Below are 24969 nucleotides of genomic sequence, written 5' to 3' on the forward strand. Positions count from 1 at the left end.
CCTTAGGTTACTGCTGGAGGGCACCCTTACCTTGTTTTCTAGTTTCCAGGTTACCCTGATTATTACTTATTGGTTTCACCTGTGTTTAATTATCTTCTCTGTTCACCTGGTTGCCTTGCTATTTAGGTTCTTCAGTTGGCCAGTATCTGTGCTTAGGACTCATGTTTTGTTCTTGTGTGGTTGCCTTGTTTCTGTCAAGACTTTAAATGAAATATCTGGATTTACCCTTACCTCTGCTTGCTGTGTTTCGAGTTCGTACAAGCATTATTGTAACAGGAGACCAGAGCCAACAATGGACCCAGCAGAGATTTCTCAGTCGTCCGAGGAACATGCCAGACTCCACCATTTACGGTCGGCTCTCACCCATGAGGCGCGGCTGCAGACATTGTCGGATGATTTAAGAACTCTTGTGTCAGCTCTGCAGACAGGATAGACGGGATCAACGGCTGCTCACTGTTCCTAATCCTCCACTCCCTACCAGCTCAGCGTCTTCCTCCCTTTGGGGTGCCTCATCTCCCGGCACCAGAGCACTGTGAGGGGCATCCTGGGAGGTGTCGTGGGTTCCTGCTCCAATGCTCGCTGCCCTTCGAGCTGCAGGCATCAACGTTTCCCACCGAGCATTCCAGAGTGGCATACGTCATCTCCTTGCTCTCAGGACGGGCTCTGGCCTGGGCCACGGCCATATGAGAGCAACAATCAGACATTTGTTTTAATTGGCAAAGCTTCACCCAGGAGATGAGGAGGGTTTTGATCACCCCATCAGTGGCAGGAACGTTGCTCAAAGACTCATTGCGCTTTGGCAGGGCAGCCGGAGCGTAGCTGAATATGCCATTTACTTTCGGATGCTCGCCGCTGAGAGCGGTTGGAATACAGAGGCACTTCACTCAGGCTTTCTGAATGGACACAGCGAGGTTCTCAAGGATAAACTGGCTTCCCGGGACACCCCTGACCCTCTGGATGAGCTTATCGTTCCGGCCATCTGGATTGACAACTGACTTCGGGAACGTCTTCCTGTGAGGACAGAGGGGTTCCGAGTGGTCTCAAGTGTTTCGGGTCCCGCTGAGGGAGTTGATTCTTTGGTTGTTCCACTGGCTTATGCTGCGTCTGCTTGTTCTGTACCCCATCAGAATTCTCAATTCGACTCTGGTTCTCCTTCATATCCTTCAGAGGAGCCGATGCAATTGGGACGCACCAGACTTTCCGCTCTGGGGAGAAGGCGTAGGATTAACGAGCAACGTTATCTTTACTGTGGACAGTCTGGACATTTCCGTGCCTTCTGTCTTGAGCTGACGGGAAACGGGATGACTCATCAGTAGATGGAAGAATACTGGCGAGTTGGATACAGTCTTCAGCTGCCGACACAGTACGCACCTTGCTTCCGGCCAACCTGCGGTGGGACAATGGGCAGTTGGACCTTCCTGCTTTCATAGACTCTGGGGCTACCGGCTGTTTTCTGGATCGCACATTAGTTTATAAACATGGGCTGCCCCTTCCTAAGCTGGACATTCCATTGTCGGTTACTGCGCTGGATGGTCAACCCCTAAGGTCTAGGAAGGTGAAGTAACTCACCATGTCTATTCAGCTACGACTTCTGGATTATCTTGTGGAGTTTATCCAGTTACATTTGGTTGATTCTCCTGAGCTTCCCCTGTTCTTGGACATCCATGGCTTTCTATCCATAATCCTCAAATTGACTGGCCCTCAGGAAGAGTTCTGATATGGAATCCTTAATGCCAGTCCACCTGCCAGCAACGCTCTCCACATCTTCCGGCTCCGCTCATCTGGAGGCTTCCGATTCTCCTTTTCCCCTGGCTGGGGATGACAAGCCTGATCTTTCCTGCATACCTCAGGATTACTGGGATCTGAGTCATGTCTTCAGCAAAAGAAGGGCAAGCGAACTGCCTCCTCACAGGTCATACGATTGTGCCATCGACCTCCTGCAAAGCACCACTCCTCAGAGAGGAGGGCAGTATTCTCTCTCAGGTCCAGAGACTGCAGCCATGAACAGTTAGCTTAAGGAGGCACTGGCGGATGGTTTTATTCGGCCGTCCACTTCACCTGCAGAAGCGGGTTTTTTATTTGTTGAAAAGAGAGATGGTGAATTAAGTCCCTGTATCAATTACCAGGGTTTAAATAACATTACCATCAAGAACCGTTACCCTCTTCCTCTTATGTCGTCAGCCTTTGAGAGACTCCAGGAGCTACGGCTTTCTCAAAATGTGATTTACAATCTGAGTACAATCTGGTGCGCATCAGATAGTGAGACGAGTGGAAGACAGCGTTCAACACCCCAAATTGACGTTATGAGTACCGTGTCATGCCGTTTGGACTTACAAATGCTTCAGCCATTTTCCAGGTCCTGGTTAATGATGTGTTGCGTGACTTCCTTCACAAGTTCGTATTTGTGTACCTGGATGACATCCTCATCTTCTCCAGGTTCATGGTTGAACACATCCAACATGTTAACCAGGTTCTTCAAAGACTCCTCTAGCACCATTTGTTCGTGAAGGCTGAGAATTGTGAGTATCACGTTCCTCAGATCTCCTTCCTGGGGTACATCGTGTCTCAGGGCTGTGTACGGATGGACTCCCAAAAGGTAGAAGTGGTGGCCAACTGGCCGCAGCCCAGCACAGTCAAGCAAGTCCAGCATTTTTGGGGTTTTGCTCATTTCTAAAGGAGATTTGTGAGAGGCTTTAGTTCTGTGGCTGCACCATTGACAGCGTTCACTCACCAAGGGCTCGGCTGGCCATTTAAGCTGGACCACTGCTGCTGAGAAGGTGATCCAGAACCTGAAACGTCAGTTTCCTCTGCACCCATTCTAGTTCATGCGGATCCTTTTCTTCCCTTCGTGATAGAGGTGGATGCCTCTGAAGTTGGCGTGGGTGTGGCACTGTCTCAGCACTCGGCTAAAGACCAAAGTTTCATCCCTGTGCCTTCTTCTCCAGGTGTCTCACTCCAGCGGAGAGGAACTATGATGTCGGCAATCGGGAACTTCTTGCGGTCAAACTGGCTCCGGAGGAGTGGCGGCACTGGTTGGAGTGTTCGAACATCCCTTTACGGTTTGGACTGACCAAAAGAACCTGGCCTACATCCAGGAGGCTAAACACCTCAGTCTCCAACAGCCTCGGTGGGCTCTTTTCTTTACTTGGCTCAGATTCATGTTATAATACCATCCGGGGTCTAACAACATGAAGACGGATGGCCTTTCACGCTTTTTTCCCAGCTCCAGTGAGGATCATCCCCAGGTTGCTCATCCTCGTGCCTGTGTCCTTTGGTATAGAGACTGTAGTGAGGGAGGCGCAAGGTAGGGAGGCAGTTCCTGACGCCTGTCTTTCTAACATACTTTTTGTTCCTCTTGGGACACAGTCCAAGGTACATCAGTGGGCTCAATTGCCGCGTCTCACCAATCATCCGGGAGGGCAGCTAACACTAGAGTTTCTGAGGAGGAGGTTTCGGTGGCCCTCAGCAAGGGAGAACACTCTGACCTTTGTGGCTACCTGTCCGACATGCGCCCGGAACAAGACTCCTTGTCAGCAGCCTCTGGGGCTTCTTCATTCGCTGCCAACATCTTCTTGACGCTTGTCTTATCTCTCTATGGATTGGTCATCTTGGTCATTGTGGACCACTTTTCCAAGGCGGCACATTTCATTCCGCTGCCTAACATTCCATCTGCCTGTGAGAATGCTCAGCTAGTCATTCAGATTGTTTTCCACCTTCACGGACTTCCTCTGGACATCATCTCCAACCGGGGCCCCCAGTTTGCCAACAGATTCTGGAGATCATCCTGGGGTCATCAGCCAATTTGTCCTGGGCTATCACCCTCAGTCCAAAGGTCAAATGGAGCGGGTGAACCAGGATCTGGAGACTGCCTTACGGTGCTGTGTGTCCGCCAACCCTGCCACGTGGAATTAGCATCTTCCCTGGGTACACACAATACTCTCCAGTGTTCCTCCACCGGCCTGTCACCATTCCAGGTGTTGTATGGATACCAGCCTCCTCTGTTTCCAGATCAGGAGAAGTGGAGGTTCCATCTGCTCAACGTCTCATCTCTCGTTGCCGCCGGACCTGGAGGAGGGCTCAGTCAGCTCTCCTGAGCTCCTCAGCATGGGTTCAACAACAGGCCAACAGCTATCGCTGTTCGAGTCCTCTCCTACATCCAGGCCAGATGGTCTGATTGTCTACCAGGGATCTACCTCTATGCGTGGAATCAAGGAAGTTGACACCCCAGTATGTTGGGCCATTCAAGGTTCTATGGCGCATCCATCCAGTGGCCTATCGTCTTTGTCTTCCCTGGTCCATGAGGGTTCATTCCACTTTCCACATCTCTAGACTCAAGCCTGTGGTGCTCAGTCCTCTGGTTCCGGCCACTCTGCCTCCACCTCCGCCTCGTATGATAGCGGGACTGCCAGCCTACACTGTGCTACGCATCCTCTCCAGTCGCTCGTTCTGGAGTGGGACTCAGTATCTCGTGGACTGGGAGGATTACGGTCCTGAGGAGCAATCCTTGGTTCCAGCTAAGGACATTCTGGACCCCGGACTCAGTCGGGATTTCCGTCGTCGTTCAGCTACCCCTGGTGGAATGTCAGGAGTTGTTCCTTGAGAATGCAGGTCCTGTCACAGTTTCTGTTTTATTTGATTGTTGTTTCCTTAGGTTACCGCTGGAGGGCACCCTTACCTTGTTTTCTAGTTTCCAAGTTACCCTGGTTATTACTTATTGGTTTCACCTGTGTTTAATTACCTTCTCTGCTCACCGGATTGCCTTGCTATTTAGGTTCCTCAGTTGGCCTGTATCTGTGCTTAGGTCTCATGTTTTGTTCTTGTGCGGTTGCCTTGTTTCTGTCAGGGCTTTAAGTAAAAGATCTGGATTCACCCTTAATTCTGCTTGCTGTGTTTCTCTGCACCTGGGTTCGAGTTCGTACAAGCATTATTGTAACATTATTATTTTTCTGCTGTAACAAACTGGCTCAAATTAAGATTCTGCATATGTAGACAACTCTCAAACAATCTGATCATGTAAAACGGTGATGTGTGATGATGATGATGAGGAGGAGTGTGTGAGTAGGGGGTTTATGACTGTGTGTGTGTGTGTGTGTGCGTGTGCGTGTGCGTGTGAGTGCTCTGCAGCACAGATACGTTTTATACACCAACACAATTTAATTTGGTTTAATCTCAGCCCTTCCACAGGGAATTCAACATATAATTAAACTTTATGGAACTGCCCTGCAGCTCATACTGAGAAGCACACTTGCACACACAAACGCGCACAGACACACACAAACACACACCCATTTCCAAGTACAGTGATTGTACAAAACATTATGAACACCTGCTCTTTCCATAACATAGACTGACCAGGTGAATCCAGGTGAAAGCTAAATCCACTCCAATCAGTGTAGCTGAAGGGGAGGAGACAGGTTAAAGAAGGATTTGTAAGATTTCAGACAATTGATACATGGATTGTGCATGTGTTACAGGGTGTATGGGCAAGATAATACATTGAAGTGAGGTAGTAGGTGCCAGGCACTACGGTTTGTGTCAAGAACTGCAACGCTGCTGGATTTTTCACATTCAACAGTGTCCTGTGTTTGTCAAGAAGGGTCCACCACCCAAAGGACATTCAACTTGACATAAATGTGGAAAGCATTGGAGTCAACACGGGCCATCATTATATAACATGTGATTTAAAATTCAACTCCTACAAATAAATATTGATACATCCTGAGAACACAGCACCACATAATTGAAAAAGCCACATGACTTACATTCCATGTGTAAACCTTGAATACTTATTTTCTATTCTATTGCATTTGAGAATTCTATTGATTTAATTGTCGTGTTATTATTTCCACATACAGATGGAAATGCAATAACATCCCTGTTATATTGAATGATCCTGACAAATGTTTCAAATTAGTATTTATCATCCCTCTTTTGATCAGAATTTATACAGCATGCTTACATATCTGTTCATATCTGTCATATTAGTTAATTGGGGACAGAACATACAGTGCATTCGGAATGCATTCAGACCCCTTAACTTATTCCACATTTTGTTACGTTACAGCCTTATTCTAAAACATATTCTATACATTTTTCCCACATCAATCTACACACAATACCCCATAATGATGAAGCGAAAACAGGTTTAAAGAACCGTTTATTTACATAAGTATTCAGACCCTTTGCTATGAGACTCGTAATTATGCTCCGGTGCATCCTGTTTCCATTGATCATTCTTGAGCTGTTTCTACAACTTGATTGGACTCCACCTGTGGTAAATTCAATTGATTGGACATGCTTTGGAAAGGCACACATCTGTCTATATAAGGTCCCACAGTTGATAGTGCATGTCAGAGCGAAAACCAAGCCATGAGATCGAAGGAATTGTCCGTAGAGTTCCCGAAACAGGTTTGTGTCGAGGCAGAGATCTGGGGAAATGTAAGAAAACGTTTGTGCAATATTGAAGGTCCTCAAGAACACAGTGGCCTCCATCATTCTTAAACAAGATTCTCTGGTCTGATGAAACCCAGATTGAACTCTTTGGCCTGAATGCCAAGAGTCACATCTGGAGGAAACCAGGCACTGCTCATCACTGGCCAATACCATCCCTACTGTGAACCATGTTGGTGGCAGAATCATGCTGTGGGGATGTTTTCAGTGGCAGGGACTGGGAGACTAAGAGAACCTTCCAGAAGGACAACCACGTCCGCAGCACTAGACCAATCAGGCCTTTATGGTAGAGTGGCCAGACGGAAGCCACTCCTCTGTAAAGGGCACATGACAGCCCGCTTGTGTTTCATTTTCTCTATGGTGAAGCATGGTGGTGGCAGCATCATGCTGTGGGGATGTTTTTGAGCGGCAGGGACTGGGAGACTAGTCAGGATAGAGAGAAAGATGAACAGAGCAAAGTACAGAGAGATCCTTGATGAAAACCTGCTCCGGAGAGCTCAGGACCTCAGACTGATGTGAAAGTTTACCTTCCAACAGGACAACGACCCTAAGCACACAGCCAAGACAATGCAGGAGTGTCTTGGGGACAAGTCTTTGAATGCCCTTGAGTGGCCCAATCAGAGCCTGGACTTGAACCCGATCTAATATCTCTGGAGAGAAATTAAAAATAGTTGTGCAGCGACTCTCCCCATCCAACCTGACAGAGCTTGAAAGGATCTCCAGAGAAGAATGGGAGAAATTCCCCAAGTACAGGTGTGCCAAGCTTGTAGCGTCCTATTCAAGAAGACCCAAGATTGTAATTGCTGCCAAAGGTGCTTCAACAATATATTGAGTAAAGGGTATGAATACTTATGTAAATGAAATACTTCAGCAATTTATTTTTTGTAAATATGAAAAAATATGGGGGAAAAAACGATTTAATCAAATTTAGAATATGTTGAAAAAGCGAAGGGGTCTCAATACTTTCTGCACTGTATATGCACGAGTAAGTATATTTGTATGAATGTCCCAAGGTTAGCATTTTTTATGTGTTTTAAACTCTTTTGGTGAATGGCAAGTTAAATGTTATGTAAATCCATTATTATGAAAACGCTCATTGGAGTTTGATTGGAAAAGCATTGTATTGATTGGGAAAGCATTGTATTCTGATCTATAATGCCACTGTAATACTGTATTACTGGGCTGAAGGTCTGAAGTTAACGCCTAGCTTTTCCCTAAGGTGCTAATCTGTAAATAGCTTTGCACACTTCAGGCCAAACACACACACTTTTCACACATGAGCTGACAAGCACACATACACACACATGCATTCACACTTGTTCACATGCATGGGCAAACACGTATGCAACCCCGCTTCCTTCCTCATAAGGGATGGGCCATAGGCATTTGTCAATGCATATCCTCATGTCCTCCTATATGTAGAACAAAGGCCTGGTCCTCAGAGACTCCATGTCTTCCTCTGCTCTCCTCTTCTGACCTATTTTCCCTGATTGATTTCTCCCCAGCCGGCCGCTTGTATAACACTGGAGGAGCCCTCCTCCTCTCCTCCTCCCCACCCCTGTCTCTGTCTGGAGGAGGGGCGCAATTAAGTTCACCCAGTCTAAGACAAGGAATCAGGCACCACATACATTACATAAACAGAGCGGTAATCAAGAATCATGCTACCAACCCTGGTTTTGATAGAGTAAATACATTACACCTTAATTGAAACTGTAAAATCTCTCTCTCTCTGCCTTTCTCTGTTTTGAAGGGGGGATAATGTGTTTCTCTCATTCTCTCTCCATACACCATGACCTGAGCACCAGTGTAAAGTGACAACCAATAGCCTACTGTTTTATTACTATTTATGTCTTTGGAGGTCAGCATATTGTGTAACAGTGTGTTTTTCTACAGGGGGCAGTATTTTGACGTTTGGATGAAAAACGTACCCAAATGAAACTGCCTATTTCTCAGGCCCAGAAGCTAGAATATGCATATAATTGGCAGGTTAGGATAGAAAACACTCTAAAGTTTCCAAAACTTTCAAAATATTGTCTGTGAGTATAACAAAACTGATATTGCAGGCGGAAACATGAGGAAAATCCATCCAGGAAGTGCTGTTTTTCTGAAACCTTCCTGTTCCATTGCATGCCTTCCCTCCATTTAAAGAGATATCAACCAGATTCCTTCCCTATGGCTTCCACTTGGTGTGAACAGTCTTTAGACATAGTTTCAGGCTATTATTCTGAAAAATGAGCGAGAATGATCACACGTCAGTGTATAGCTGTCCCCCCCCAGAGTTTTGCATGCGCGAGCAGCTTGGAGCAGACCTCTCCTCTCTCTCCTATTGAAAAGCTACCATCCTGAAATATTATTCATTATTTATTGTAAAAACAACCCGAGGAATGGTTATAAAAAATGGTTTGACATGTTTCTACGAACTTTACGGATACTATTTGGAATTTCCGTCTTCCCGTCGTGACCTGCATGAGCCTGTGGATTACTGAACAAAACGCGCCAAACAAATGGAGGTTTTTGGATGTTAAAATAATCTTTATGGAACAAAACTAAAATGTATTGTGCAACTGGGAGTCTCGTAAGTGCAAACATCCGAAGATCATCAAAGGTAAGCGATTAATTGTATTGCTTTTCTGACTTATGTGACCAATCTACTTTGCTGCTAGCTGTTTGTAATGTTTTGTCTGCTAAGAGAGCTGTCCTAACATAAACGCTTGGATAGCTTTCGTTGTAAAGCTTTTTTGAAATCTGACACACCAGGTGGATTAACAACAAGCTAAGCTGTGATTTGGTATATTGCACTTGTGATGTCATGAAAATTAAATATTTTTAGTAATTTAATTTGAATTTGGCGCTCTGCAATTCAGCGGATGTTGACGAAAATGATCCCACTAAAGGGATCGGTGCACCAAGAGGATTTATACAGAAGAACAGCCATCATCCCTTTTTCAGGCTACTTCATTTCACGAGCAACAGAAGTGTTTTTTTCCTTAAGTGTAACCTCAGCTCAGTCCAGCTCAGTCCATCTGCGTTCCATGACACAATCAAGTGCACACGCACAGCTGTCCAGTTCGTAGTCCCTTGCTCAAACCCCTGTCCCTTTAGTCAGGCAAAGTCTGTCACTCACACATGACCACATCACTTTTAAACAGTCTCTCGTGCACTCAATTCAATTTAAATTTAAGGGCTTTATTGGCATGGGAAACATATGTTTACATTGCCAAAGCAAGTGAAATAGATAATAAACAAAAGTGAAATAAACAATAAAAAATGAACAGTAAACATTACACTTACAAAAGTTCCAAAAGAACCAAATAGAAACTGATATTTGTGCACTTACTTACTAAAGCTGTTGTTACACTAAGGTTTTTATTCTAAGAGAAACTTAGACTTAAATTATTGAGTGGAAATGTTAGGATTATTTTGTTCTTACTGTAGCACTGTAGTCTACTCCTAACTGGTACAGCATCGAGTGGTCTAAGACACTGCATCACAGCGCAAACTGCGTTGCCACAGGTGCTAGTTCAATACCTATACAGCCACAACTGCGATTAGGCTTTCGGTTTCTCTCCCTCTAAAAACAGAAATAAATAATGTAAGAATAATACTAGAGATAATGATTTATTTCAGCTTTAATTTCTTTCATCACATTCCCAGTGCGTCAGAAGTTTACATATACTCAATTAATATTTGGTAGCATTGTCTTGAAACGTTTCGGGTAGCCTTCCACAATAAGCTGGTGTAACTGAGTCAGGATTGTAGGCCTCCTTGCACGCACACACATGTTCAGGTCTGCCCATACATTTTCTATGGGATTGAGGTCAGGGCTTTGTGATGGCCACTCCAATTCCTTGACTTTGTTGTCCATAAGCCATTTTGCCACAACTTTGGAAATATGTTTGGGGTCATTGTCCATTTGGAAGACCCATTTGCGACCAAGCTTTAACTTCCTGACTGATGTCTTGAGATCCTTTGCTGTTGTTCTGGGATTGATTTGCACTTTTCGCACCAAAGTTCATTAATCTCTAGGAGACAGAAGGCGTCTTCTACCTGAGCAGTATGACGGCTGCGTGGTCCCATGGTGTTTATACTTGCATACTCTTGTTTGTACAGATGAACGTGGTACCTTCAGGCATCTGGAAATTGCTCCCAGGAATGAGCAGTCTTGTGGAGGTCTACCATTTTTTTCTGAGGTCTTTGCTGATTTCTTTTGATTTTCCCATGACGTAAGCAAGGAGGCACTGAGTTTGAAGGTAGGCCTTGAAATACATCCACAGGTACTCTCAAATTGACTTAAATCATGTCAATTAGCCTATCAGAAGCTTCTAAAGTCATGACAGAATTTTCTGGAATTTTCCAAGCTGTTTAAAAGCACAGTCAACTTACTGCATGTAAACTTCTGACCCACTGGAATTGTGATACAGTGAGTTATAAGTGAAATAATCTGTCTGTAAACAACTGTTGGAAAAATGACTTGTGTCATGCACAAAGTAGATGTCCTAAGTGACTTGCCAAAACCATAGTTTGTTAACAAGAAATTTGTGGAGTGGTTGAAAAATGAGTTTTAACCTAAGTGTAACTGCAACCTTTATTTTACTACATAAAGGTCTACTTACTCTGCTGGCGTCTTGACCCTGTCTATGCGCTCATTCGCAATGCGAACCCGGGCGGCAGTGTGTTTTGGGTCATTCTCTGCATTTGAGAAGAAGATATTTAGCCTAACAGCCAATGTTACGTACAATACTAGAATTATACATGTAAATAGGTCTAAACATAGTCAAATATTGCTAGAATCCTACCTTGAAAGAAACTACGTGGTCCCAGAAACACCTCTCTGACATAGGGTCCAGCATATCTCTTGATGATTTCTTCCTCAAAGAAATCTCAGGCCGTGATACCTGAAAAAGGAGGCAGCAGTGAATTATTGTGCAACACATAGCAGTCGGTGAGGTGTTGGCTACAATATTTTATGTATCTTTTGCTTTGTAAATAGCCAAACTTACCATCAAAAATCAAATATGGGCTTGATCCCTGGCAAGAAATTGCCCCCCACACATGGAGTTTGAGCGGATGCTTGGGACTCTGCTTGCTTGATCTTCCTTTTATCTGTATCAATTTTGAGCAAATTTTGAGCCACGGTTGATTCGTCTGTGAAGATGACATCATTGAATGTCTCGCCAGCTTTGATCCATGCCTGAGCCTGCAGGACGTGAAGTTCTTTGTTTGTCAGATGAATCATTGGGTCAAAACTACAGAACAGTACAAAACAAGCAATTAATATTAATGTTCTGAACAAAATAATATATATAATCAAATATCTATATATAAATACATAATATATATAAAGCATGTCTTACCAACCTTTTCCATGAGTCCACCCAAGTTTCTTCAACTGTCTTCTGACTGTGATTATGTTGAGGTGCCGTGACGCCAGCAGATTACAGGTGGCCATTGCCGACAGCTCATCATCTTCATTCCTCAGTGAGTTGATGGCTCGAATAGTCTCGCTGTAAATGGAATACAATGTAAACATGTGCAGCATACAGTGAAGACCAGCAGTCAATTTATTTAAGCATTAGTTTTAGCATTATTAGGCCTACTTTACATTTTCCAGGGCTTTCGTGTTCGGAGTAACACAGGCATCTGATGATAGTGTTTGCGAATAGCACTGTCCGTGACCAAATCCCCCAAGTCTACCAGTATTTTTGAAATGTCTCAAGTAGATTTTCCGTTCCTCCTGAAAACCCTAATCTGCTCACTTAAATGAATAGAGATCCTGGTCACGGTGATACAGTATGTTGTTACAGCATAATCAAAGTGAGGACAATCGACAATCTGCTGTATACATGCAAGCAAATTATGCTGAGCAGATGTTGACTTTAAAAAAAGTTGTGTAACCTACAGTAGGCTATGTGCTGTATACCTGTTTTTCCCCACCAATCAACACACAGAGAAATAGAAAAAAATAACAATTGAATAGGGAAATAGTGATTTTATGAGAGTAATCAGATCAAAATTATTATCTTATTGTCACTGCATTTATTATGTACTAAGCATGTGTGTTAAACATGTTACATTTGTAGTGTAGGCCAATTCATTATGCCAATATTATATACTTATTATGTTCTGGCCCGCTGTCTATTGGCTCAGAAAAAATTTGGCTCGAGGCCTAACCTAGTTGATGAACCCTGATATATAATATGTCTTACAGAGCCTTTCCATTTCTTCAACTGTCTTCTGATTGTGATTAGGGTGTGTAAACAGTCACATTGTACAGTGCCATATTTTCCTAACGGAGTGGCGCAAACTGATTTGCTACAGACGCTGGTTTGATACCCGTGCCGGCCACGACCGGGAGAAGGTTTCTCTCCTTCTAAAAACAGAAATAAATAATTCTAGATAACAGACTGGCTTTATTTACAAATGAATGAGAACGTCTCACCCCATGTTCAAGAATGGCCTTTTTCTTGCTCACTATAGGTTAAATGAAAATTAAATAATCTCCAAAATATAGTTATTTTTTAAAGAAAGCGATTATTATTAATTTATTTATATTTATATAAAGGCCCCTTAGATATTCTCACAGATCAGATTTGATCTTAGATATTCATTTAGAATCTTCCAATCCTCTTTTGCTCTCAGTACTGTAGCCTACTCCAGTACTGTCACATTGTACAGCGCCATATTTTCCATTCCATCCTAACGGTTCCATCCTAACAGAGGGTTTCGATTTTAAAAAAAAAATAAAAAAAATTTACATTTTTTTTTTAGAAACACCATAACATTAATGAAATTAATTAAGCTAAATGTATTCAAATCAATCCCATATACTATGTTCTTACAATTTGTTTTTTACATTCTCTAATAATGCCAATATTGAAGAATAATTCTCAAAGATGCCCTATGGTGGTCAAACTAGCACTAACTAGCAGTAATGGTAAAAATGACTGATAATTTAATATCATTTAATATCATTTAGCCAGCAGCATACCATCCTCCATACCACTGCTGGCTTGCTTCTGAAGCTAGGCAGGGTTGGTCCTGGTCAGTCCCTGGATGGGAGACCAGATGCTGCTGGAAGTGGTGTTAGAGGGCCAGTAGGAGGCACTCTTTCCTCTGGTCTAAAAAATATCCCAATGCCCCAGAGCAGTGATTGGGGACACTACCCTGTGTAGGGTGCTGTCTTTTGGGTGGGACATTAAACGTCTGTCCTGACTCTCTGAGGTCATTAAAGATCCCATGGCACTTATTGTAAGAGTAGGGGTGTTAACCCCGGTGTCCTGGCTAAATTCCCAATCTGGCCCTCAAACCACCACGGTCACCTAATAATAATAATTTACAATTGGCTCATTCCTCCTCTCCATTGTAACTATTCCCCAGGTTGTTGCTGTAAATGAGAATGTGTTCTCAGTCAACTTACCTGGTAAAATAACGATTAAATGAAAATAAATAATCATGCCATAGAATTCTGCAGCAGCCCGCAAGGTGTGCTGCAGTGTGTTGAGTTCAGGCTTGACTACTGGATTAGGAGGAAGAATTCACCAGATAAACAAAGCCGGGAGGGGCAGGGAGGGGATCCCGGCCAGAGGGGCTCAGGGCCCGGGGGCCAAGAAAATGGATAGAGCACTGAAAGAGGGAAAGAGAAGGCGATAATGATACCGGACCCATCACACACAACAGTATAGAAACATTCTCATCTGACACCAACATAGAAGGCCACAGGCCAAAACCTACCCATCCCACTGGCACACAAACAGACCCCCTCTTTCTTTCGCTCCCTCTGTCACCCTTCTTCTCACTAGCTTGCTCTCTCTTTCTCTGATTCCCCCTACACAGTCGCTCTCTCTCTATTTATGCCTCACTTATTCTTTCTTTCTCCTCTTTTCTCACCATAACAATTTGTATGTAATATCAAGGCAATATATGATCTCTCTCTTGTCTACACAGAGAAAAGGTCTCTTTATGGTACAGGAGCATCTCACTATCTCCTAACTCATCCTAAGTGCTGTACGAAGGGGAGAAACGACTGCTAAAGGGTTATTCATTCTACCCTCCTCTCACCACCTCATCCAAAAGACAGAGGGAAAATACCAGATTTATCTCAGCAACACTAAACATCTTCTTACTTTGTCTCCTCTATTTCAATTAATCTGACAGCCCAAATACAGGCCATCTATTCAACAGGATTAGGTGATAAGACTCAGTCCCACCAGTCCAGAATCTCACAGAAATCCTCTTAAGCAGCCTATGGCGCTACCGCTAGTGCTAACTCAGCCCCGCGGCCGGGGGGGCATGGGCAGGGAGGTGATCCCGGCCAGAGGGGCTCAGGGCCGGGGGCCAAGAAAATGGATAGAGCACTGGAAGAGGGAAAGAGAAGGCGACAATGATACCGGACCCATCACACACAACAGTATAGAAACATTCTCATCTGACACCATCATAGAAGGCCAGTAACCAACCAGAGCCAAACCATACAAATCTGACAATTAGTCAAGTTAATTCTGAAAATGTGTAAGCAATTGATATTATGATCGGATATTTTTGCATAATTTGCATTATTTCCTTTGATTTGAGAAGGAAATTGATTACAGTGGGGACTGACGGTAAACACTGCCATGATTTATTTGCAGTTGGCCACTCACAAACATTTATATTGATCACTTTATAGGGACATAACATCTCGGCTATGTTTATATGCAGAATTTATAGTGTGAATAAAACATTTATGTATTCATTTCAATACATCATGTTTCATATATTTTCCACAGGGAACAACAGAAACAGGTCCAAACCACCAGCATGCCCCCTCACATTCTCTAACAATGCTGTCGCCAGCGCTTCAAAATTAAATTAGAGACTCAACACATTGTCTTCCAGCATTGTCTTCCAGTATTGTCTTCCAGCATACAGGGGAGAGATGGAGCTGAAAAAACAAGTGAAGCAGGAAGTGAGAGAACCTTTTTTTAATGGTTTTGTTTTTCCAGGTGTCTGATTTCCACCCACTTTTTCTGGTTTCCGCAATCGCCAACAAAGTTTTTTTTTTAATAGTAAAACAACAAAATTGGATGTTCTATGATCACAACAATGCTTAAACCACATCAGGGGACCAATTTTAAGATCTGGGGAAAAATCTAAGAGATGTACAGTGTAGTTATTTTTGAGTGTAGTTATCCGTTAATTCAAGTGCACATGCACATCCTTCCAAAATCATGGGTATTAATATGGAATTGGTCCCCCTTTTGGTTCTATAACAGCCTCCACTATTCTGGAAAGGCTTTCCATTAGATGTTGAATCATTTCTGTGTGGACTTGCTTCCATTCAGCCACAACGATTAGGCCATTCAGCCAGGCTACTAGACCTGGCTCGCTGTCAGCATTCCAATTCATCCCAAAGGTATTCGATGGGGTTGAGGTCAGGGCTCTGTGCAGGCTCGTCAAGTACTTCCACACCGATCTCGACAACACATTTTTGTATGGACCTCGCTTTGTGCATTGTCATTCTGAAACAGGAAAGGGCCCTCACCAAACTGATGCCACATAGTTGTAAGCACAGAATCATCTAGAAAGTCATTGTATGTTATAGCATTAAGATTTCCCTTCACTGGAACTAAGGGGCGAACTATGAAAAACAGCCCCTGACCATTATTCCTCCTCCACCAAACAGTTGACTATGCATTCGGCAGGCAGCATTCTCCTGGCAGCCACCAAACCCAGATTTGGCCACCGGACTGCCAGCTGGTGAAGTGTGAATTATCACTTCAGAGAACCCATTTCCAATGTTCCAGAGTCCAATGGTGGCGAGCTTTACACCAATCCAGCCGACGCCTGTCATTGTGCATGGTGATCTTAGGCTTGTGTGCGGCTGCTCGGCCATGGCAACCCATTTCCTAAAGCTCCCGACGAACAGCTATTGTGCTGACGTTGCTTCCAGAGGCCGTTTGGAACTCAGTGTTACAACCGAGGATAGACGATTTGTACGCACTACGCGCTTCAGCACTAGGCGGTCCCGTTCTATGTACTTGTGTTTACTTGTATTCGGGGCGAATCATTTCCACATCCATTCTGTATGACCATGGAGGCAGGATGGCAGGTATCATCTTCAGGGCCACATTGCCAAATTAGTCTATAGGGGACAACAACATTTCAAACAATTCTCAAGTTATTGATGTGATCTGGAAAACACATTGGATAAGGGCATCGGTATGTCAAATTCCATAATGAACAAGTCAAGTATGATGTCAAAAGCAGAATTATGGGCCTAGTGTATTTTTCATGTTGTCTTACCATTAGAACGGTTTGAGCATCCTCTGCCAGGTCATCAACTCAGGTCAACAACAACAACACACATCTGATGACATTCCATTACAGGTCACTCCTGCATTTGAAGAAACGCAAAAGATACATATTTGTAAACAATCTCCAAGAGTGGAGAGATGGTTGCTGATAAAGAAACCATTACATTACATGTCTTAAATGACAGGTCTCTGTCTGAACTAGCCTGTTAGCCATGTCAGCAGTCAGTGCAGCATTCTGGGAATGAAGTCATTGAGGAAGGTGATGAGGTAGACATCTCAAGCACGTGGGTTTGTGGGGACAGCTTGGAGCTCAGTGCCTTCCTTGGCTATCTACGTAGAAAGCTTATTAAACAGAGATAAGAGTCAAAGCAACCTAACATAAGAGCCAATGCAATAGCAACCAATGCAAAGCAATACAAAACAATTAGGCCTAGACCTAGCTGGCTAACTGGTTTCTGAGCTAGATTCACCTTCAATATATCTTAATCAGGACCTGATTTTCCACTCTGTTGTCCTTCACAAACAGTGTGTGTAATAAAACATGAAAGGTTATTAGCTATAGCTAGAGACAAATCTCATGACATAGCTATACTGTATTAAAGGATTTAGGGGGATTTTTATTTAGCTGGGCTTGCTAGCTAGCTACATTTTGTATTGGTAGAGTTCACTAGCCAGATAGCTTATGCTGCTAATGTTATCTGTCTGTCTGTCTGTCTGTCTGTCTGTCTGTCTGTCTGTCTGTCTGTCTGTCTGTCTGTCTGTCTGTCTGTCTGTCTGTCTGTCTGTCTGTCTGTCTGTCTGTCTGTCTAACATTAACTAGCTAGTTAGCTAGCAGTTGCTGTGAAAATACCAACATTATTAGAAATAATGATTGAGGTAGCCATGTAATCTAGATAAACAATTAACTAATTTAAAATATAAAGGTTAACTTACCCGTTTACCACTGTCCAGTGTCACCACAAGTGGGTGTTTGATTTGCGAACTCCATCACATGTGTGCTACAGAAATACTGCTAACCAAACAGTGCTTGGTGCATGTGCACATGAATTAAAGGATAACTACACAAAAAATAGCAAAAGTGGTCCCCTGATGTGCTTTAAGCATAGTTGTGATCACAGAAAATCCAATTTAGCAGTTTTCTATTAGAAATGTGTAATTTTGAGAGTGAATACCAGAAAAAAAGGGGGGAAATCAGAAACTTGGAAAAACAAAACCAAGAAAACTGAATTTGAAAGAAAAAAACAGAATTTGGCATTATTATTTTAAAGTGCCCTACCAACGTTTTTTTTTGCTGTGTATGACTGCACTTTAAAGCGCATCATTCTGCAGCACAGCATTTTGGGAAAGTTGAGGTCAGATCAAATATTGACCATGTATCCAAGAGGGAATGAGGTTGGGCCGTCCTTGATTGTTTTTCATTCAGAGTAATATAAAATATGCCATTTAGCAGACACTTTTGTTCAAAGCGACTTATGTTCAAAGCGACAATGCGTGCATACGTAACCGGCGTGAAATGCCTCACATGCTCTGAGATTTTGAAATAGTTGTTTCCTTCGTGATGGCGCTGACAGAGAGGGTCGCCTCACTTCGCGTTCTTAGGAAACTATGCAGTTTTTAAAATTATTTCTTACACTGCTACCCCAGGAAATCTTAAGTCTTATTACATACGGCCTGGAGGAAGTATTGGATATAAGAGCAATGTCAACTTACCAACATTACGACCAGGAATACAACTTTCCTGAAGCGGATCTACTGTTTGGACCACCACCCAGGACAATGGATTGGATCCCAGTAGGCGACCCAAAACAACAGCACTGCAGAAGGGGCAGACGGAGCGACCTTCTGGTCAGGCTCCGTAGATGGGCACATCGCTCACCGCTCCCAAGTATACTACTCGCCCATGTCCAATCTCTTGACAACAAGGTAGACGAAATTCGAGCAAGGGTTGCCTTCCAGAGAGACATCAGAGACTGTAACATTCTCTGTTTCACGGAAACATGACTCACTCAGGATACGTTATCAGAGTCGGTACAGCCACCCGGTGTCTTCACGAATCGCGCCGACAGAAACAAACATCGCTCTGGTAAGAAGAAGAGCGGGGGTGTATGCCTTATGATTAACGAGTCGTGGTGTGATCATAACAACATACCATAACTCAAGTCCTTTTGTTCACCTGACCTAGATTTCCTTACAATCAAATGACGACTGCATTATCTCCCAAGACAATTCTCTTCAATTATAATCACAGCCGTGTATATCCCCCCCAAGCAGACACCTCGATGGCCCTGAAAAAACTTCATTAGACTCTATGTAAACTGGAAACCACATATTCTGAGGCTGCATTTAATATAGCTGGGGATTTTAACAAGGCTAATCTGAAAATAAGGCTCCCTGAAATTTATCAGCATATCGAATGCATGACCCGGGCTTGCAAAATTCTGGATCATTGCTACTCTAACTTCCACGACGCATACAAAGCTCTCCCTCGCCCTCCTTTCAGCAAATCAGACTACGACTCCGTTGTGTTGCTCCCAGCCTATAGACAGAAACTAAATCAGGAAACGCGTGCTCAGGTCTGTTCAACGCTGGTCCGACCAATCTCATTCCAAGCTTAAAGATTGCTTCGATCACGTGGACTGGGATATGTTCCGGATAGCCTCAGACAACAACATTGATGTATACGCTGATTCGTAGAATTAGTTTATTAGTAAGCACATCGATGATGTTGCACCCACGGTGACAATTAAAACCTTCCCCAACCAGAAACCGTGGATTGATGGCAGCATTCGCGCAAAACTGAAAGCGCGAACCATTGCTTTTAATGACCGAATACAAACAGTGTAGCTATTCCCTCCTTATTAAGGCAATCAAACAAGCTAAGCATCAGTATAGAGACAAAGTAGAGTCGCAATTCAGACATGAGACCTATGTGGTCTACAGTCAATCACGGTTTACAAAAAGAAAACCAGCCCCATCGCGGACCAGGATGTCTTCCTCCCAGACAAACTAAACAACTTCTTTGCTCGCTTTTAAGATAATACAGTGCCACTGACACGACCCGCTACCAAAAACTGCGGGCTCTCCTTCACCGCAGCCAAAGTGAGTAAAACATTTAAATGTGTTAACCCTCGCAAGGCTGCCAGCCCAGACGGCATCCCTAGCCGCGTCTTAAGAGCATGCACAGAACAGCTGGCTGGTGTGTTTACAGACATATTCAATCAATCCATATCCCAGTCTGCTGTTCCCACATTCTTCAAGAGGGCCACCATTGTTCCTGTTCCCAAGAAAGCTAAGGTAACTGAGCTAAACAACGATCACCCGGTAGCCCTCACTTCCGTCATCATGAAGTGCTTTGAGAGACTAGTCAAGGATCATATCACCTCCACCCTACCTGACCCCAATTTGCTTTCCGCCCCAATAGGTCCACAGACGACGCAACCGCAATCACACTGCACACTGCCCTAACCCATCTGGAAAATGTAAGAATGCTGTTCATTGATTACAGCTCAGCATATAATATCAAAGTACCCTCCAAACTCGTCATTATGCTCAAGACCCTGGATCGCGACCCCGTCCTGTGCAACTGGGTCCTGGACATTCTGACAGGCAGCCCCCAGGTGGTGACGGTAGGAAACAACATCTCCACCCTGCTGATCCTCAACACTGGGGCCCCACAAGGGTGCGTTCTCAGCCCTCTCCTGTACTCCCTGTTCACCCATGACTGCATGGCCATGCACGCCTACAACTCAGTCATCAAGTCTGCAGACGACACTGAAGTGGTAGGTTTGATTACCAACAACGACGAGAAGGCCTACAGGGAGGAGGTGAGGTCCCTCAGAGTGTGGTGTCTGGAAAATAACCTCACACTCAAAGTCAACAAAACAAAGGAGATGATCGTGGATTTCAACAAACAGCAGAGGGAGCACCCCCCTATCCACATCGACAGGCCAGTAGTGGAGAAGGTGGAAAGTTTTAAGTTCCTAGGCGTACACATCACGCACAAACTGAAATGGTCCACCCACATAGACAGCGTGGTGAAGAAGGCGCAACAGCGAAATTTGGCTTGTCACCAAAAACACTCACATACTTTTACAGATGCACAATCGAGAGCATCCTGTCGGGCTGTATCACCGCCTGGTATGGCAACTGCTCCACCCTCAACCGTAAGGCTCTCCAGAGGGTAGTGAGGTCTGCACAATGTATCACCGGGGCCAAACTACTTGCCCTCCAGGACACCTGAACCACCCGATGTCACAGGAAGGCCAAAAAGATCATCAAGGACAACAACCACCCGAGCCACTGCCTGTTCATCCTGCTACCATCCAGAAGGCAAGGTCAGTACAGGTGCATCAATGCTGGGACCGAGAGACAGAAAAACAGCTTCTATCTCAAGGTCATCAGACTGTTAAACAGCCATCACTAACATTGAGTGGCTGTTGCCAACATACTGACTCAAATCTCATGCCACTTTAATAATTAAAAATGGGATGTAATAAATGTATCACAGGTCACTTTAAAAACAATGCCACTTTATATAATGTTTACATACCCTACATTACTCATCTCATATGTATATACAGTACTGTACTCTATACCATCTTCTGCATCTTGCCTATGCCGTTCGGCCATCGCTCATCCACATATTTAAATGTACATATTCTTATTCATTCCTTTACACATGTGTGTATAAGGAAGTTGTTGTGAAATTGTTAGATTATTTGTTAGATATTACTGCACGGTCGGAACTAGAAGCACAAGCATTTTGCTACACTCACATTAACATCTACTAACCATGTGTATGTGACCAATACATTTTGATTTGATTTGATTTGTTTTGCGCTGCAGGTAATGATGCTTCATGGGTGACTGTTGTCGATGTGTTCAGATGGTCCCTGGTTCGAGCCCAAGTTGGGGCAAGGAGAAGGACGGAATCAATACCTTTACACATACATTTAATAGGTATGGGTGGTCCCAGGAATCGAACCCCCTATCCTGTCGTTGCAATGCCCTACCAACATGCATGGCAGGGTTATAGATGCTTTGTGAAGCCTCAATTTACCGTGAATTATAAAGGATTTATTAAGCTGTGCTTATGTCCTTTCTATAGCACAGATTTATGTCATATTTTACATGGTGGGTTATGTCACATTTGACATATATATGGTTATGTCACACAGTTATACCTAATTTATGAACCATTTATAGAGCTTGACATACCGTTATAGATTACTTGTGACACATTTATGTAGTGCTTATGAAGGCTACATGAAGGCTTTATGCGTCTTTATAAGCTGCACTGCATTTAAAGCGGGACCAAAACATTTTCTCACATCTTGCTTCTCTTGATCTCTTTGCTCCATCTCTCCTCTTTATGGACAGAGAGGCCGCATGCTGGAAGACAATGCTGGATGACAATGTGTTGATTCTCTAATTTAATTTTGGAGTGCTGGCGATGGCAATGTGAGGCAGCCTGGTCTCATAGACTAGACGTAACATAGTAGGATATGTTATGTTTGGTATGGTTACATAAGACAGATGGTTACTTAAAGTAAAAACAAAATTAGGGTGGTTGGTCGGGGTGAATAGATAGGCGTATAATGGAAACGTCTAGCAACCCATAGGTTGAAAGTTCCAATCTCATAATGGAAAACTTTAGCATTTTTGTCATTTTTCCACTACTTACTACTTTTGAGATACTTTGCAACTACTCTTACATCTAACTTATCTCTAGAAACTGAAGGCCACAGCTGGTGGCCATATTGGAAATGATCCATGAGGCTGTTATGTTCTGTTATTTCGCCTTTTGCATTCAGTGGCTGCCTGCCGACTGATGAAGGTCCACTTGAGTTCCTGGAAATCAGAAGGGGAAAAGCTTTTATCTCCTGTTTACTTGTTGCCAGAAGAAGGTAAGAAAGAGAGAGAGAGAGTGAGAGAGAGAAAGTGGGGGAAAATGGGAACACGTTTGGAGAAACCTGAAAATAGACATATTGAGGGCTCATCGGAATGTTGTCCCCTCTTGTTATGTAAGGGAACACATACACATGCATAGGACACACACATATGCACACACACATATGCACACATATGCACACATATCCACACACACACACACGCACGCACGCACGCACGCACACACACACACACACACACACACACACACACACACACACACACACACACACACACACACACACACACACACACACACACACACACACACACACACACACACACACACTGAATGAACCACCGCAACATTCTTAGCAAATGTTTTTCATTCTTTTTTTAATTAGAGCAAAAGATCAGATAAATGCCAAGTGTCAATACTGCAGAGAGTGAGAATATGGCAACGCCGACCTTTTAAAGCTCCCTGATCTTTGATAATGTCAGAGATGGAGCATCTTGTTCCTCTCCTCCTTTAGGTTTAACCCTCTGGGTTCCCCCTCCACCCCCCAGCAGCACCCACCACACCCCCTATGGAACCAGTCATTACAACAGACTAATGGAAAAGAGAGACTGAGCACTGTGCTGATGATTGTCATGACTGACACTTAAGCTGTGCCTATTATGCCTCTCTCTCTCTCTCTCTCTCTCTCTCTCTCTCTCTCCCTCCTTCCCTCCCTTCCTTCCCTCCATGACAAGGGCATCACTTCCTCTTGTTTAGTCATTATAATGTACTAAGCCTGCGTTGCCAAATGCTTCAACTTTATATGACATTCCTGGCGGCAGGTAACCTAGTGGTTAGAGCGTTGGACTAGTAACCGAAAAGTTGCACGATTGAATCCCCGAGCTGACAAGGTAAAACTCTGTTGTTCTGCCCCTGAACAATGCAGTTAACCCACTGTTCCTAGGCTGTCATTGAAAATAAGAATTTGTTCTTAACTGACTTGCCTAGTTAAATAAAGGTTTAAAAAAATAACAATAATAATAATTCCTGGCCTTGCTTCAAGGCACTAGGCATCACCAAGGATGGGCCCCTCTATACAGGTTCTAATCTCACATACCTCAGAGATGACAAACACATATATGCACACATGAGACAGGAACCAGTGCTTCTGACAGGCTAAGCCGCTTAAGTGGTAAAATCTCATTCAAAGCACCAATTTCCCTAATGAGGTAACATGTAGCTAGATTATCTCTCTGAAACCTGATGACTGAGTATTCCTAAGTGCCCAGCCCAATAGACGTGATACACACGTATTATAAAATGTTGGTCCCGCTTTAAATGAAGTGCAGCTTATAAAGGCTTCCTAAAGCCTTCATAAGCACTACATAAATGTGTCACAAATGATCTATAATCCATATGTCAATGTTTATACAGGGTTTATAAATGTAGCATATCTCTGTGACACAATCACCCAATGAGAAACGTGTCATAACCCACTATGTCGACATAAACATATGCTTCACAAAGGGTAGTATGTTGTGCTGCAGGATGACACACGCTCTAAAGAGAAGTCATGTCAGTCACATTACCAGGCAACACTTACCTTCATGAAAGCCCCTAACATACAGGAAATTTAAAGTGTCTTTCTTCTGGATTCAAGTAACCTGTTCCTCAGTACACAAACACACACACAACAATGTAACAAACCATATCGTGTGGTCCTGGGCCCAGGCAGGTCTTTGATACATTCGCCCTCTCCCCCGCTGAAAGACCAGACACAAAATGTTGGCACCATTGGACACAGGTTGTAATCAAGCCCTGGTGTCCAGCATGGGAACAGAAGAGGAACGCCTGGTCGGTCGTCATAGGTCGTCTTAGGTAGGACTACTCCGACGGAAGGGTTAGGTAAAAGGTTAAGGTGAGGGTTAAGGTTAGGGGAAGGGTTAGCTAATATGGAGAGCAGTTGCAAAGTATCTAAAAAAACGTAGTAAGTAGTTGAGAAGTCGCTAATTATCTACAATGCTAAAGTTGTCCGTGATGAGATTCGAATGTTATAGGATAGTTGTGAGTGAGTGCTGACTGGAGTAGCATCATGGCTTTAGATGACATGTCTTGGGCAGAGTGGAGCGGGTGCCATGGCAGAGTCGGAGTAAACAGAAAGATAGACTCCAGTGAAGGTGATGATACGTTCCAGATTTATCTACTGGGTTCACGGTCACAGGGGACAGACAGACACAGATTTGAGTATGTCATTACAATGGTAGGAAAAAAGTAATTTCCGTGTAGGATTATCTATTCAAACATGCAGGGTGGAGACACTGTTTCAATTACTCTGTTTTT

Source organism: Oncorhynchus mykiss, chromosome 14 (genome assembly GCF_057628025.1).
Source record: "Oncorhynchus mykiss isolate SJ-2025 chromosome 14, ASM5762802v1, whole genome shotgun sequence".
NCBI lineage: Eukaryota > Metazoa > Chordata > Actinopteri > Salmoniformes > Salmonidae > Oncorhynchus > Oncorhynchus mykiss.